Source organism: Thalassophryne amazonica, chromosome 12 (assembly GCF_902500255.1).
Source record: "Thalassophryne amazonica chromosome 12, fThaAma1.1, whole genome shotgun sequence".
In the NCBI taxonomy this organism is placed as follows: Eukaryota; Metazoa; Chordata; class Actinopteri; order Batrachoidiformes; family Batrachoididae; genus Thalassophryne; species Thalassophryne amazonica.
Window position 1 is genome coordinate 21,218,349 of NC_047114.1, and position 14,494 is coordinate 21,232,842.

A 14,494-nucleotide genomic window follows, 5' to 3' on the forward strand; every position below is an offset into this window, starting at 1 on the left:
ACAATGTCCCTCATGCCATCAGACTGTACAACTCCTCACTCGGGGAGGAGGAGTAACAGGAAGACAGAGGTCAGGAAAGACGGTAACAGTAGTAGCCAGTAACCCAATAGCGAAGAGTATTTCTGGTATTTATATGTGTGTATTCACATTTATATTTGCAAGTTGTTTTTTACGGTCACTTTGTATGTGCTGCAATACAATGCTGCTGGAACCTTAATTTCCCTAAGGGAGTCTTCCCAAGGGATTAATAAAGTTCTATCTAATTAAAAATGGAATTGATTGAGACCTTGGGTCTTTCTGTATTTAATGGAAGTGTACCCACAAATGTTTTAAATATAAAAAAATAAAAGTTGTAGCTATAGAGAAGATGTAAAGTGGTTTCGTAGCGCAAATAGTGGTCTCAGCAAAGTTTTATGCCAATTTTATAACTGAAGTCTGTTGGGATAAGGTCTCATTGTGACATGTGCCATCTCCAGTATCATCATTTCTCTTGGAGGCTTTCATTGTGATGTTGTGCCATCTCCTGTATCATCATTTCTGTTGGATTTCTTTTTAAAAGAATGCTATGGGCCCCAGACCCAGGGTCTATAGTTGCACCCTAAACATTGGTGGCATTCTGTACAAGTGATCTCTTGAAGATGGTGACTGTTCCCTTAATTGCTGATAACTGCACCTCATGGGCACTTGGGTGACCACGAATTACCTCAACGTATTTCTTCAGGTTCTTCTTCATAAACCTTGTTGCCCCCAACACAACTATTTCTATTTCTTTCAATGATCATGTTGTTCGTAGGTCATTTTTTGTGATCTTTCCCCTTTCAGCCCTATTCAGGCCATAGTCATTGGGGACGGTTACATTAATAATCTTGGCTTCTTTCTTGCTCATTCCAGGTGAAAATATCAGGTTTTATTGCACCTCCTTTGATACGTCTTTCTGCTGGCATCTCTTTGTTGTAGAAGATAGTTGAGACTGGTGCTGGCTCATGCTCCCAGATATTTCCCTCTACTTCCACCTCCCGTTCTTCGCATACTTTCCAGTGTAGATTTTTACAGATGTTATTGTGTCAGGATGTATAATGTCCATCTGCCATGAGGTTCCGGCATGCTGATATCAGATGGTTTACACTCTCAACAGCTGTATGACAGAATCGGCATTAATCATTTTGTGAAATCCCCGCCATTTTTTTGAAACCATTTGTTAGAAGTCCCTGATCTTGTATGAATTCTTGTGTGCAATTTCAGATTGCTTTCTTGTCCAAATGTTTTACCACACTCAGAACAGCCAAACTGTTTTTCTCCTGCATGAATTTTCATGTGTGATTTCAGATTGCTTTTAAGTCCAAATATTTTCCCACATTCAGAACAGCTAAATGGTTTCTCTCTTTTTTTTTTTATTTCTCTTCAATTTCTTTTTTTTTACAGAGTGCAATGGGCCCCAATCCTGGGGTCTACAGTTGCATCCTAATCATTAATCATTATTGGCATTGTATCCGAGGGCTCTCTTCAAGATGGTAACTGTTCCTTTAACTGCGGATATCTGCACCTCATGGGCACTTGGGTGACCAGGGATTGCCTCAAGATATTTCTTCAGGTTCTTCTTCATAAGCCCTGTTGCTCCCACCACGACTGGTATGATATCAATTTCTTTCAATGACCACGTTATTCGTAGATCATTTTTAAGGTCTTGGTATTTCGTGATTTTCTCCCTCTCAGCTCTATTCAGGCCATAGTCATTGGGGACTGTCACATCAATAATTTTTGCTGTCTTCTCTTGCTTGTTCCAAATGACAATATCAGGTTTTACTGCACCTCCTTCGATATGTCTTCCTGCTGGGATCTCTTTGTCATAAAAGACAGTCACTTTTCCATTGGATGAGACTGGTGCTGGCTCATACTCCCAAACGTGTCCCTCTACTTCCACCTCCAGTTCCTTGCATACTTTCCAATGTAGATATTTACAGATCTTGTTATGCCGGCTTGTGTAATGTCCGTCTGCCATGAGGATCTGACATGCTGATACTAAGTGGTTTACACTCTCAACAGCTGCATGACAGAAACGGCATTGATCATTCTGTGATATTCCTGCCATTTTTTTGAAGCCATTTGTTAATAGTCCTTGGTCTTGCACTCCAACTATAATTCTTTCCCCATCAAAACCAAGTTCTCCGTTTGTAAGCCACCGCACAGATCCTTCTTTGTCTATGTATTCCTTTTCAAGTTCTTCTTGGAATCGACCAGCCCTTTTGTGCTGTTTCCATCTGTTCATTTGATGTTTTGGTTCTCTTTTGCTGTATTTTTCCCTGGCCTGTCTTGCTAGTGTCGTTGCAGGTGTCAGCTCATTGCTTTCTCTCTCTTGCAAAAGATCTCCGCCAAAGTTTTCTGCCAATTTTATAATAGAGGTCTGTTGTGGCATAGTCTTAATATGATGTTGCATAACCTTTTTCATAACTTCTTCTTGAGAGCTCTTTAAGTACTGCCCAATACTTATTATAGATGCTCTATAAGCCTGGTTGATCTCCATAAGACCTAAGCCGCCTTCTCGACGAGGGAGATATATTCTATCCATGCATTGGTTTCTGTATGTAATTTTATGTAGGGTGAGCATCTTCCTAGTTTTAGTATCTAATTTGTTAAGCTCACCCTGTGGCCAGTCTATTATGCCAAAGCCATAGCTCAACACAGGCAATGCAAACTGGTTTATGGCTGTGATCTTGTTCTTTGGTGTCAATTCTGATTTACAGATTTTCTTTAAGCGGTTTAAGTATTCTTGTGTTACTTTCTCTCTCATTTTTGTATGCTCTATTGTAGTATTTTCTTCAATTCCCAAATATTTGTACGTGGAATCCTCAGCCAAATCTTCAATAGTGTTCCCCTCATCCAACTGTATATTTTCTGTGACCTGCTTCTTACCACTTCTGATTGTACATTTAGAGCACTTATCCAGCCCAAATTCCATACCGATTTCCTTAGAAAACATATGGACTGCCTCCACTAATCTCCTGAGTCCCCTCTTTGAATCTGCGAATATCTTCAAGTCATCCAAAAACAGAAGGTGGCTCACCACCTGTTTATGTTTTCTTCCTCTACCTCCATCTAAATCATACCCGATGTCAAATTCCTTGAGGATCTTGCTTAATGGATCAATACTAAGACAAAAAAGGAGTGGAGAGAGACTATCTCCCTGGAATATCCCTCGCGTCACTTTTATGTCTGGGATTATTATCTGCCCCTCTGCATGGTTTAGAGTGATGGTGGTGTTCCACTTATTCATTTGTGTTTTCAAGAGAGATCTTACTTCCTTATTGATGTTATAAAGTTCTAGGCATCTCATAATCCATGAATGTGGGACATTATCAAATGCCTTTTTGTAGTCAATCCAAGCCATGCTGAGGTTTCTCCTCCTTCTTTTGCAGTCCTCCAGGATAGCATTGTCTATCAATAACTGGTCTTTAGTGCCTAATCTTTTTCTGAAACAACCTTTCTGCTCATTCTCCAGGTAGCCACCAGTGTCCAAATGTTCATAAACGGCATCGGCTATAATTCCTGTCAGCCATTTATAAGTTGTTGTTAAGCAACAGATGGGTCTATGTTATATGGCTGGGGGGGGGCCTGGCTGCCGGTTTGTTTGTCTTTTTGTTTTCCTCCCAGGTGGCGTGCATTTGGGACTGAGTGGCTGTGTTGCTGAGGCTGTCAGGACCTCACCCTGATCACCTGCGACTCGTCAGGACTCACAGCTGAGGTGCATCTGGATGGATTGGAGCATGTTGGCATTTAAGACTGGAGTGCACAGTGTGTATTTGCCAGAGACTCGACCTTGTGACCAGACGGGTGAGATCGTCGTCTCGGGAGCCATCTCATCAGCAGCGGATGCTGAGAAACGTCCAGGTTTGATGCACAGTCTGTGAAAGAGGAGGGGGTGAGGTCTCACGCTCGTCAGCACACTTCCTGAGGTACGTTAGATTTTGTGACTAACAGTTATACAGTCAGTAAATGTGGTGTCCCTCACACCTTATTGTATTGAGCTGTATGTTAGTCATGTATCAGCTTCCACTGCGGTGGAGTTTTGTGAACTGGATGTTCCATGCCTGCAGGTTGGAAGCTGATCAGTAATCAAGCCAGGAAGTGTTTGCTGTGTGTACACCTTTAAGTGTTCTGTGTGTAGAGTGTGGACTCACATAATGGTTCCTTCTTTCACAGACTCGGTTGTTGCGGCCACCTGGGGGGTGTCGGCGGGGTCCTTGGGTCCGAAACAGCTTCTGGCTCCGGACCGTTAGCGCTGCTGGGAGCGCACCACGCCAGGCCGCACCTTTCTGTTATTACAGTTTCACTGTTATGTATTAAATTCAGTTAGCCTTTGTACCGTGCTCTGCTTATTTCATACTGGGTCCTTCAAACGCTGGTCGGTTCTCCGAGCTGCGTTCGACACATAACAGTAGTCTCTGGCCAAACATCACGGACCCAGCGTTAGCAGAGACGGTAACGCGCCGGGAAGGCGGCAGCAGACGTTCAGTGGTTATCCGGATCAGTTGCGGGGCTCTCCGCCCGGAAGGTGCGTGTTTGAGACCCATTACTGGATACTAATTTGTGCTCTCTTGCAGCCGTGTTCCTGTGTTGTGCCTCATCCGTGGATCGTGGTGGAGTGTGACTGGCGACGGCTTCGCGTCACACTCCGACCGGATGGGAGGTGTAAACGGGAGCTGCAAGAGTGCGTTTGTAATGGGTTCACGCGCACGGCGGAGCTCTGTTAGCACGGGTCGCTGGGCTTCCTGTGTTACAGTCGTAGCCCCGTTTCCCCGGATAAAGGTAACTACTGCGTCTGTTGTATCAGCTCCGGCGTTATTTAGTTGAGCACATTTTGGTTGTGTGTTGCACTCAGCTGCGCACACAAAAGCAGCTCGTTTGTTTTTTTCTGTCGCCCAAGGGGTTTTTTCATTTTTAGCACTCTGGTTCCCCCTTGTGGTGACTGAATCACGTTACCGTCAAGCTCTTGAGTAGGAACAGGTGTGTTCCATTTGGTTGAGCTTGACGGTATAACTCACTGATTTGTTTTGTGTTAGTTCATTTTGTGTGGGTGTTTTTTGAGTTGGTTTTTGTGTGGGCTTTTCTTTTTTGTTGTCCACTATTTGTCTGGGGGTGTGACCCTGTAGCCTTTGCAAAAAACAAAAAAACACAAAGAGAACAGGGACCCAAACAACTGTGTGTTGGTCTGTTTTTTTTTTTTCCTTTGTTTCTTTTTGTTTCACATCCCCAGGGTTGGATGGTACGGTCCCCTGGGGGGTGATGGGGTGGTCTTTGGGTTGTTTTTTCTCTTTGTTTTTTGTTATGCCCTCTCTTCTCCTCTGACTCCAGCCGGGTGTGCCGTAGTGTCGGCATTGCTGGAGGGGTGCAGTTAGGTTGTGCTGGGCGTTTCCCAGGTAGCCTCTGCACCCGGGAGGGGAGGGGGGGGGGTTTGGGGTTTTTTTTGTTTTCCCTCCCCCAGTTTCCGCCCTCAGGGTTTGACTGTGGTGTCCTCTGGGGGGGAACGGGCGTTGGGTCCATCTAGCCGTGGACGGCCGGGCTGGGTCCATTAGTCATCGGGGAGGCGTCTCCTGGGGTTGACGAGTGGTCTCTGGGGGGCGCTGGTGGTCCCCGTGGGTGACGTTGGATCCCAGAGGGACCTCGGCCGTGGTTATTACTCCTGGAGCTGGCGGGTGGCCCTCTGGGGGGTGTTGGTCCCTACGTGTCGTTTGGGGGGGGGGAGGGGGGGGGTATTTTGGCATTTGTTTGTGAGCTTAAATTTGGATTGTTTTTCTTTTCTCCCTTCCCTGGGGTTTGATGGAACGGTCCTCTGGGGGGGGGGGGGGGGGGGGGGGGGGGGTGTTTTAGTGTTTTTGTTTGTGGGCTTGGGTTGGGTTGTTTTTCCTTTCTCCCCTTCCCTGGGGTTTGATGGGACGGTCCCCTGGGGCGGGGGGGATGTTTTGGTTGTTTTGTTTTCTGACTAATCACACATGTTTGGTTAAAGGCTGACCGCACAGGTGTAGGAACTCCTGGCCACACCTGTGCTGAGACTGTGAAACAAGGGCAAAGATGCAGCCAGTTCAACCAGTCTGTTGGAGGACGAACGCAGACGCGGGTTTCCAGCCATGGTCCCTGGAGGGGGGGTGTTTCTCCTGGGCCAGGTGTGTGTGGTCGCCGGGAGGCTTCCCGTGAGGGTGGGGTACTGTTATATGGCTGGGGGGGCCTGGCTGCCGGTTTGTTTGTCTTTTTGTTTTCCTCCCAGGTGGCGTGCATTTGGGACTGAGTGGCTGTGTTGCTGAGGCTGTCAGGACCTCACCCTGATCACCTGCGACTCGTCAGGACTCACAGCTGAGGTGCATCTGGATGGATTGGAGCATGTTGGCATTTAAGACTGGAGTGCACAGTGTGTATTGCCAGAGACTCGACCTTGTGACCAGACGGGTGAGATCGTCGTCTCGGGAGCCATCTCATCAGCAGCGGATGCTGAGAAACGTCCAGGTTTGATGCACAGTCTGTGAAAGAGGAGGGGGTGAGGTCTCACGCTCGTCAGCACACTTCCTGAGGTACGTAGATTTTGTGACTAACAGTTATACAGTCAGTAAATGTGGTGTCCCTCACACCTTATTGTATTGAGCTGTATGTTAGTCATGTATCAGCTTCCACTGCGGTGGAGTTTTGTGAACTGGATGTTCCATGCCTGCAGGTTGGAAGCTGATCAGTAATCAAGCCAGGAAGTGTTTGCTGTGTGTACACCTTTAAGTGTTCTGTGTGTAGAGTGTGGACTCACATAATGGTTCCTTCTTTCACAGACTCGGTTGTTGCGGCCACCTGGGGGGTGTCGGCGGGGTCCTTGGGTCCGAAACAGCTTCTGGCTCCGGACCGTTAGCGCTGCTGGGAGCGCACCACGCCAGGCCGCACCTTTCTGTTATTACATTTTCACTGTTATGTATTAAATTCAGTTAGCCTTTGTACCGTGCTCTGCTTATTTCATACTGGGTCCTTCAAACGCTGGTCGGTTCTCCGAGCTGCGTCCGACACATAACAGGTCTATACTTGTTGGGGAGCTCCGTTTCCTTGGTCTTTGGGAGTAGGGTTGTGTTCCCAGTCGATAGCCAGTCTGGTGTGTCCTCTTTTCCGTTCAATATTTTTGTGAAAGCCGCAGCATAATGGTGGTGCAATGCTGTCAGTCTTTTTAACCAAAAATTTGGAACTTTATGAATGCCAGGTGCCTTAAAGTTACTATATTCATGAATTTTATTTCTTATCAATTCTTCAGTTACGATCATTGCTGGCATTTGCTGTTTATCTTTGTTTTTCCATTTTATTATTTCAATCCATTCAGCCTCTTGGTGCTGTTTAGGGTCTTCAAACAATGGTCTCCAGAACCTCTCAACTTCTTCTCTCTCAGGTGGCTGTTGTACTTCTACTGTATCATTTACCATATTTCTATAGACTAGTCTAGGGTTGTTTGCAAACTGCTTGTTTATCTGTTTGGCCTTTATTTTCTTATCTTTATTTCTAATTTGAGCGGCTAATGCTTTCACTATGGCTTGGTGCTCAGCCAGCCTCGCAGCCAGTTGTTTATCTTCAATATTGTATTTTCTTTTAATGCGATAGACTTTTCGAAGAAGGTTCCTTTTATGACTTTGGCCTCCCAGAAATATCGACATCTGGGAGATCTCTGCTCTGAGGCGACTAATTTTCTGTTGTAATGTCTTTTTTCACCACGGCACACTATTCCTTTTCCTGATTTTGATTGTTCTGTCCGAATAATGGGGAACTAATTTACTTTGTATGTACCATGCCGCTCCATAATTTACACAATTATTTTGATAATGTGGTTCCTTGTGGAACCAGTTTAGTCAATCCCAGGTTGACTTTCTGCAGCATACTTTTGAACTTTTTATTCTCCTTTAATTTTATCAATTTAGGGCGCTCATCCATTTCAATTCTCCTCGTTTCCTCAATTTTATTTGCCAGTTCTTCTTCCAACTCTAGTTGCTCTAGGTCCAAATGAGTCTGTATATTGTTTTCTGGGCAAATTGGTGTATGGCTTGTTTTTTGGTGAGACAATGCCTGGTTTCTTTTTTGTGGGGGTGGTGTTTGATTCCCATCTTGTTGTGTTGATGCCTGATTCCGACTTCTCCTTTGGTGTGTGAGGCTGGCTTGATCTGATGTTCTTTTTGGTGGTGCAATGGGTTGTGTAAGGGGGCAAATGCCTTCCTTGACCATTTGCTCAGCCTCTTGCTGCATCTCATGTAATTCAATATCCGTGAAATGTTTTTGTACAATAAAGTTGTGTTTCTGGGTGGTAAGTCGGCCCCTTGGTATATCTTTTTTACTTGGGCAATGATGGTAAAATATTCTTTGCCACTCTTTACTTCGTTCTCTCTGGTTGGTGTATTTTATTTTCGCATATTCGATTGCCCACAACAATACCCACTCTTCCTCCCTCTTCCACTGACTCCCCTCAAACTCAAGCCGTTTCCCCTCCTCCATCGGCTGATTATCCTTTATTACTTCCTTGTGGGCTTCTTCCTTTATTTTTTCTATGTCCTCTGCTGTCAAATATTTTTGTAACTTGAGAGGCAATCGATTGTAATTTTGCAGTTGTGGTGGTTTCTTTCTTTTCCATTGGTAAATCCGCTTCTTTTATCCTCTCCTCAAATACTGCCTTTTTTCCTCCTGCCCCACTTCTCATGTCTTGAGTAAGCGAAGCAGTAGAAGATTGTTTTCTTCTCTTCCATGGTCCAAGTAACAGTGGTGTATTTTCGTAGATTTCTTTTTGGCCTTTGAGGCTGTAGCTGCTGGAGTCCAGGATCAGAGCTATGCTGATCTGATGGGTTATCCAGTTGAGTGCTCTCGCAGGGGAGATCATTCCCTGCAGCACTGAGAGAAGTTGCACCATTACTTTCCTCACACACCCTGGTGCCTAGGCATGATTTGGGGACCTTTTTATCCTGGGAGACATCCGGCCAGTACAATTGACCATTTTTCGACTTTTCCATATTTGCTTTGTGGAGTTTTTAGCTAGGGTTCGTTTTCACTGAAACGTCCTCATACAGAGATCTCTCCCCGCAAACCCTCTTCACAGTGGGACCGAGGACATTTGAGGCCAATGTCCAGTAGGAACTCCAACCCACCTCTCCTGTGTGCATTCTCGTGTGTCTACTGAGATTGCTTTTTTTCTGCAAATCGTTTCCACAGTCAAAGCAACCAAATGATTTGTCGCCTGTATGAAGTTTCAAGTGTCTGTCAAGACTACGTTTTTCTCCAAATTTTTTACCACACACATGACAACCAAATTGTTTCTCTGTTTCTCCACTATGAACTCTAATGTGTCTCTTCAGATCAATTTTTTTCTCTAAATCTTTTATCACATTCAGAACAGCCACATAGTTTGTCTCCTGTATGTATTTTCATGTGTCTGTAAAGACGCCACTTTTCTCCAAACTTTTTATGACACTCTGTGCAGTCAAATAGCTTCCCTGCTTCCCCTCTATGAGCTCTCAGGTGTCTGTTCAGAGCGCTTTTGGTCCTAAATGTTTTATCACATTCAGAACAACCAAACACTTTCTCTTGTATATGAATTTCCATTTGTGTTTTCGGGTGGCCTTTTTCTCCAAATTTTTTACCACAATCAGAATCGCCAAATAGTGTGTTCTGATTGCTGTTTTGGCTCCACCTTCTGTAACACTGGACAGCTAAAGAGGTCTTTTTCATTTGCTTGAATTGTCTTGTGTTGCTTTTGACAGTTCAGATTGATTTTTTGTCGAAATCTTTTACCACACTCAGAACAGTCAAATGGTTTCTCTCCTGTATGAATTCTTGTGTGCAATTTCAGATTGCTTTCTTGACCAAATGTTTTACCACACTCAGAACAGCCAAACTGTTTTTCTCCTGCATGAATTTTCATGTGTGATTTCAGATTGCTTTTAAGTCCAAATATTTTCCCACATTCAGAACAGCTAAATGGTTTCTCTCCTGTGTGCATTCTCGTATGTCTACTGAGATTGCTTTTTTCTGCAAATCGTTTTCCACAGTCAAAGCAACCAAATGATTTGTCGCCTGTATGAAGTTTCAAGTGTCTGTCAAGACTACGTTTTTCTCCAAATTTTTTACCACACACATGACAACCAAATTGTTTCTCTGTTTCTCCACTATGAACTCTAATGTGTCTCTTCAGATCAATTTTTTCTCTAAATCTTTTATCACATTCAGAACAGCCAAATAGTTTGTCTCCTGTATGTATTTTCATGTGTCTGTAAAGACGCCACTTTTCTCCAAACTTTTTACGACACTCTGTGCAGTCAAATAGCTTCCCTGCTTCCCCTCTATGAGCTCTCAGGTGTCTGTTCAGAGCGCTTTTGGTCCTAAATGTTTTATCACATTCAGAACAACCAAACACTTTCTCTTGTATATGAATTTCCATTTGTGTTTTCGGGTGGCCTTTTTCTCCAAATTTTTTACCACAATCAGAATCGCCAAATAGTGTGTTCTGATTGCTGTTTTGGCTCCACCTTCTGTAACACTGTGGACAGCTAAAGAGGTCTTTCTCATTTGCTTGAATTGTCTTGTGTTGCTTTTGACAGTTCATTTGATGAAAGGCTTTTCCACACTCAGAGCAATTAATTTTTTTCCAAACAATGTTAGACTTGCTATCAGAAATAACACATTTTTTCTGGCATTTAAATTCTGAGTTTTGATGAACCTAAGATAGCAGTGTTTTTTCTATGTTGTTTTCACTCTTCATAAGAACACTGGTGAAAGATAATTCATTGAGTTCAGCTTTCTCCAGCTGCTGTTCCTCTCGACTTGTCCTGATGTTCTCTTGCTCGTCTTTGCAGTCCTTCTGGTTAACACTCACATTCAACTCCTGCTCTTCAGGAAGCATTTTTCTGTAGTCTCACACAGCTGCATCATATCTGTAAAGAAATAATGAAAATAATAACGGGAAGAACATTTGTCACAATAAAGATAAAACAGAAGAATGGGGACATTCATTCATTCTCTGTATCTGCTTATTCCAACTAATGATCACGGGGGAGCTGGAGCCAATCTTAGGGGCAATTGAGCAAAAAGTGGGGTACAGGCTGGGCTGAACAGGCCACACAGACAGACAAGCACTTTCATGCTTCTCATCTAATTTAAAGTTGAGCTTTACCAATCCTGCGCAACATTGTACAGTGCAGTGATGGGCACAGCTAACCAAAAAGTTAGCTTCGATAACAGCTAATCAGCTAACTGTAAAGTTATCTTTAACAAGCTAAACCGATAAACCACCGAAAAATTTATCGGAAGCTACCGCTAACGATAACTTTCAAAATTGAGTTTTAACACTACGATCTGTCTTTGTGCGCTGTGCCCCCTGCTGGAAGCTCCTGTGTACTACGTATTTACTCTATCGCAGCAAAAGGAGCCTGACCACCAGGTTGTCACAACAAAAAGAAAAGAAGTCATTATTCCTTAACCACATACAGCAGTTAAGCCACGAGGCAGAGATCTTGGAAAATAAAGTAGTTTTGACTTATGGTTTTTATTTACAAATCAAATTATTCTGGACAGAATAACTACATTAATGACAATTCAGTCATTTGAACAAAATTAAAATATAACACATATCTTTTAATTTTAAATAATGCACTAATTCTGAAGTTTTGTAACAAACACACACAGATGCCAAAAGGATTATGGGAAAAAATTAGCCTTCGCTAACACCGATTGGTTGACTCATTCATTCTATGTAAAAACAAACACGTTAATGTGATGTGTGTGTTGGTTGACATATAAATGTGCTTTTGTAAAATATGCCATTTATTTCATATGTATTAAAAAGTTGTGATTAGGCAACTGTCTGATATAACTGGGATCAAAATGCATAGAACACTGCCATCTACTGGCATCCAGATGCTCAGACCAGAGAGCACGAGCGAGTTACTGCAGTTTAAACAGCACAGAAAGAATTGAGAGAATTGTAAATGAACATTATACAACCAAAATGTACATTTTTATTTCTTTTCATCAGCTGCAGCAACTCTCTGGCTCGCAAAGGATTATGGAATATCTCAATACTTAGGGAAAATACTGCCATGAACACTACTGGCCAGTAGATGGCAGCAGAGACCGTGAAAACTTGCCAAAACAAATATTCCAAATAAATAATCCGTGCACGCTACGTTTAATCTGTATGGAATTTAATAAACACAAACCAAATTTCAGACATCTTATATATATATTACTCTGAAACAAAGACGACAAGCAGTGTTGTAAAGGACAATAATCAGGACATTATAGAGCAAATAGGAAGCGATTGCAGCTCACAGTGACTCCAAATGAAAATAATGGAAGAGCAACCTGAGCTTCTTCTGGCATTTTTACATAAAACAAACACAATAACATCTATAAACCCAGAGAATATATTCACGAGAGTTTTAGGCACAGTATACAAAGGGTTTAATGCTGCTGTCTGTGTGGAGCCTGATCAGAGCATCTCCAATGCATTTCTCCTGTCGTGAACTTTTACAGTACCCATAATGCACTGCGCACACACCATGTCCACACTAAAACCTTTAAAATTAGTGCAATACTTTAAAACTAAAAACATATAGCTGGTATTTTCACTTTATAAAACTTCAGACGTGACGTTAATTTAAATAACTTGTCCGAAATAGTTTTATTAAAATTTTAACCACAAGTTAAAACTGTACGCCTCTGGATGACTTAGGTGATATTACCGGCTTGCTAGTAGGGTGTCAAGAGAAATGAGTTTCTACTCTCATTTTGCTGTGACCAGCTCTCCTCTGATTGCAGAGGATAGAGCGATTTCTCCTGAAACCAGCTCTCCTCTGTAGAGGATAGAACTGTATGTCTACTCCAAAACATTTAACAGGTAGGCTCTAAAATCTTTGATATCAGACTTTAAAAAATGTTTATTAACTGTTAAAGCTTTATTCACTAAGCTTGCAATAATATGTTAGCAGCCTAAAAATTATCAGGCCAAAATTTATCGGAAGATAATAGATCCGATGATGGTTTTCAAAGTTATCTGAAAAGCTAATCTGATAATGAAAACATTTGCTTCGGTAATTAGCGGTTAGCAGATTAGCGGAACTGTGCCCACCACTGGTACAGCTCATCCAGAAAATATTCACATATTCCACATTTTGCTGTTACAGCCTTGTTCTACTAACAATACACCATAATGACAACATGAAAAAAGGTTTTTTGACATTTTTACAAATTCAATAAAAATAAAAACTAAGAAATCACTTGACCATAAGTATTCACAGCCTTTGTTATGAGGCTCAAAATTGAGCTCAGGTGCATCCTGCTTCCACTGATCATCCTTGAGATGTTTCTACATCTTAACTGGAGTCCACCTGGGGTAAATTCAGTTGATTGGACATGATTTGGAAAGGTACACACAGGTCCCACAGTTGACAGTGCATATCCGAGCACAAACCAAGCATGAAGTCAAAGGAATTGTCTGTAGACCTCCGAAACAGGATTGTCTTGAGCAACAAATCTGGGGAAGGGTACAGAAACATTTCTGCTTTAAAGGTCCCAATGAGCACAGGTCCCAATAAGCACAGTGCCCTCCATCATGCATAAATGAAAGAAGTTCAGATCCACCAGGACTCTTCCTAGAGCTAGCTGCCCATCTAAATTGAGCAATCTGGGGAGATAGGCCTTAGTCAGGAAGGTGACCAAGAACTCGATGGTCACTCTCAGAAGTCCAACATTCCTATGTGGAAAGAGGAGAACCATGGAAGGACAACCATCTCTGCAGCAATCCACCAATCAGGTCTGTATGGTGGAGTGGTCAGACGGAAGCCACTCCTTTGTACAAGGCACATGGCAGCCTGCCTGGAGTTTGCCAAAAGGCACCTGAAGGACTCTCAGACCATGAGAAACAAAATTCTCTGGTCTGATGAGACAAAGATTGAACAGTTGCTTCTCAGGTCCGTAACCATCTATCCCATAATAATCTCTTTGAGGATTTTGAGTCTGGTTTCCGCCCTTTTCATAGTACCAAAACGGCTTTACTCAAAATCACTAATGATCTACTCCTTGCAACTGATTCCGGTCTTCTATCCATTCTCATTTTACTGGATTTAAGTGCAGCATTTGATACTATCTCACACACCATTCTTCTGGACAGACTGTTCTCTATTGGTATTACACACATTCCCCTTACCTGGTTCAAATCCTACTTCTCTGATCGCACTCAATTTGTTCAAATCAAATCAAATCATTCACGTCACATCCTTGTCCAGTTACTACGGGTGTGCCTCAGGGCTCTGTCCTGGGGCCCCTCTTGTTTATTATTTATTTACTCAGCCATGGCCACATAATTAATAAACACAATATCTGTTTTCATTGCTATTTAGATGACATCCACCTTTACATCTCTACCAAACAAAATTCTACTCTCCCACCTTCCTCTCTTACTATTTGTTGGAAATCAAGTCTTGGTTTACATCTGATTTCCTAAAAT

The 14,494-nt window shown here is 42.8% G+C and overlaps 2 long non-coding RNA genes across 2 annotated transcripts; one reads left to right on the top strand and one right to left on the bottom strand.

Moving 5' to 3' along the window:
• Window positions 1–531: 531 nt before the first annotated feature.
• Window positions 532–1,891, bottom strand: LOC117521811. Its single transcript, XR_004564063.1, has 2 exons — window positions 1,810–1,891; window positions 532–916 (listed from the first exon to the last, which is right to left on the bottom strand). It is a non-coding gene; the product is annotated as an uncharacterized LOC117521811 (long non-coding RNA).
• Window positions 987–11,206, top strand: LOC117521810. Its single transcript, XR_004564062.1, has 3 exons — window positions 987–1,061; window positions 3,562–3,566; window positions 11,185–11,206. It is a non-coding gene; the product is annotated as an uncharacterized LOC117521810 (long non-coding RNA).
• Window positions 11,207–14,494: the final 3,288 nt, after the last annotated feature.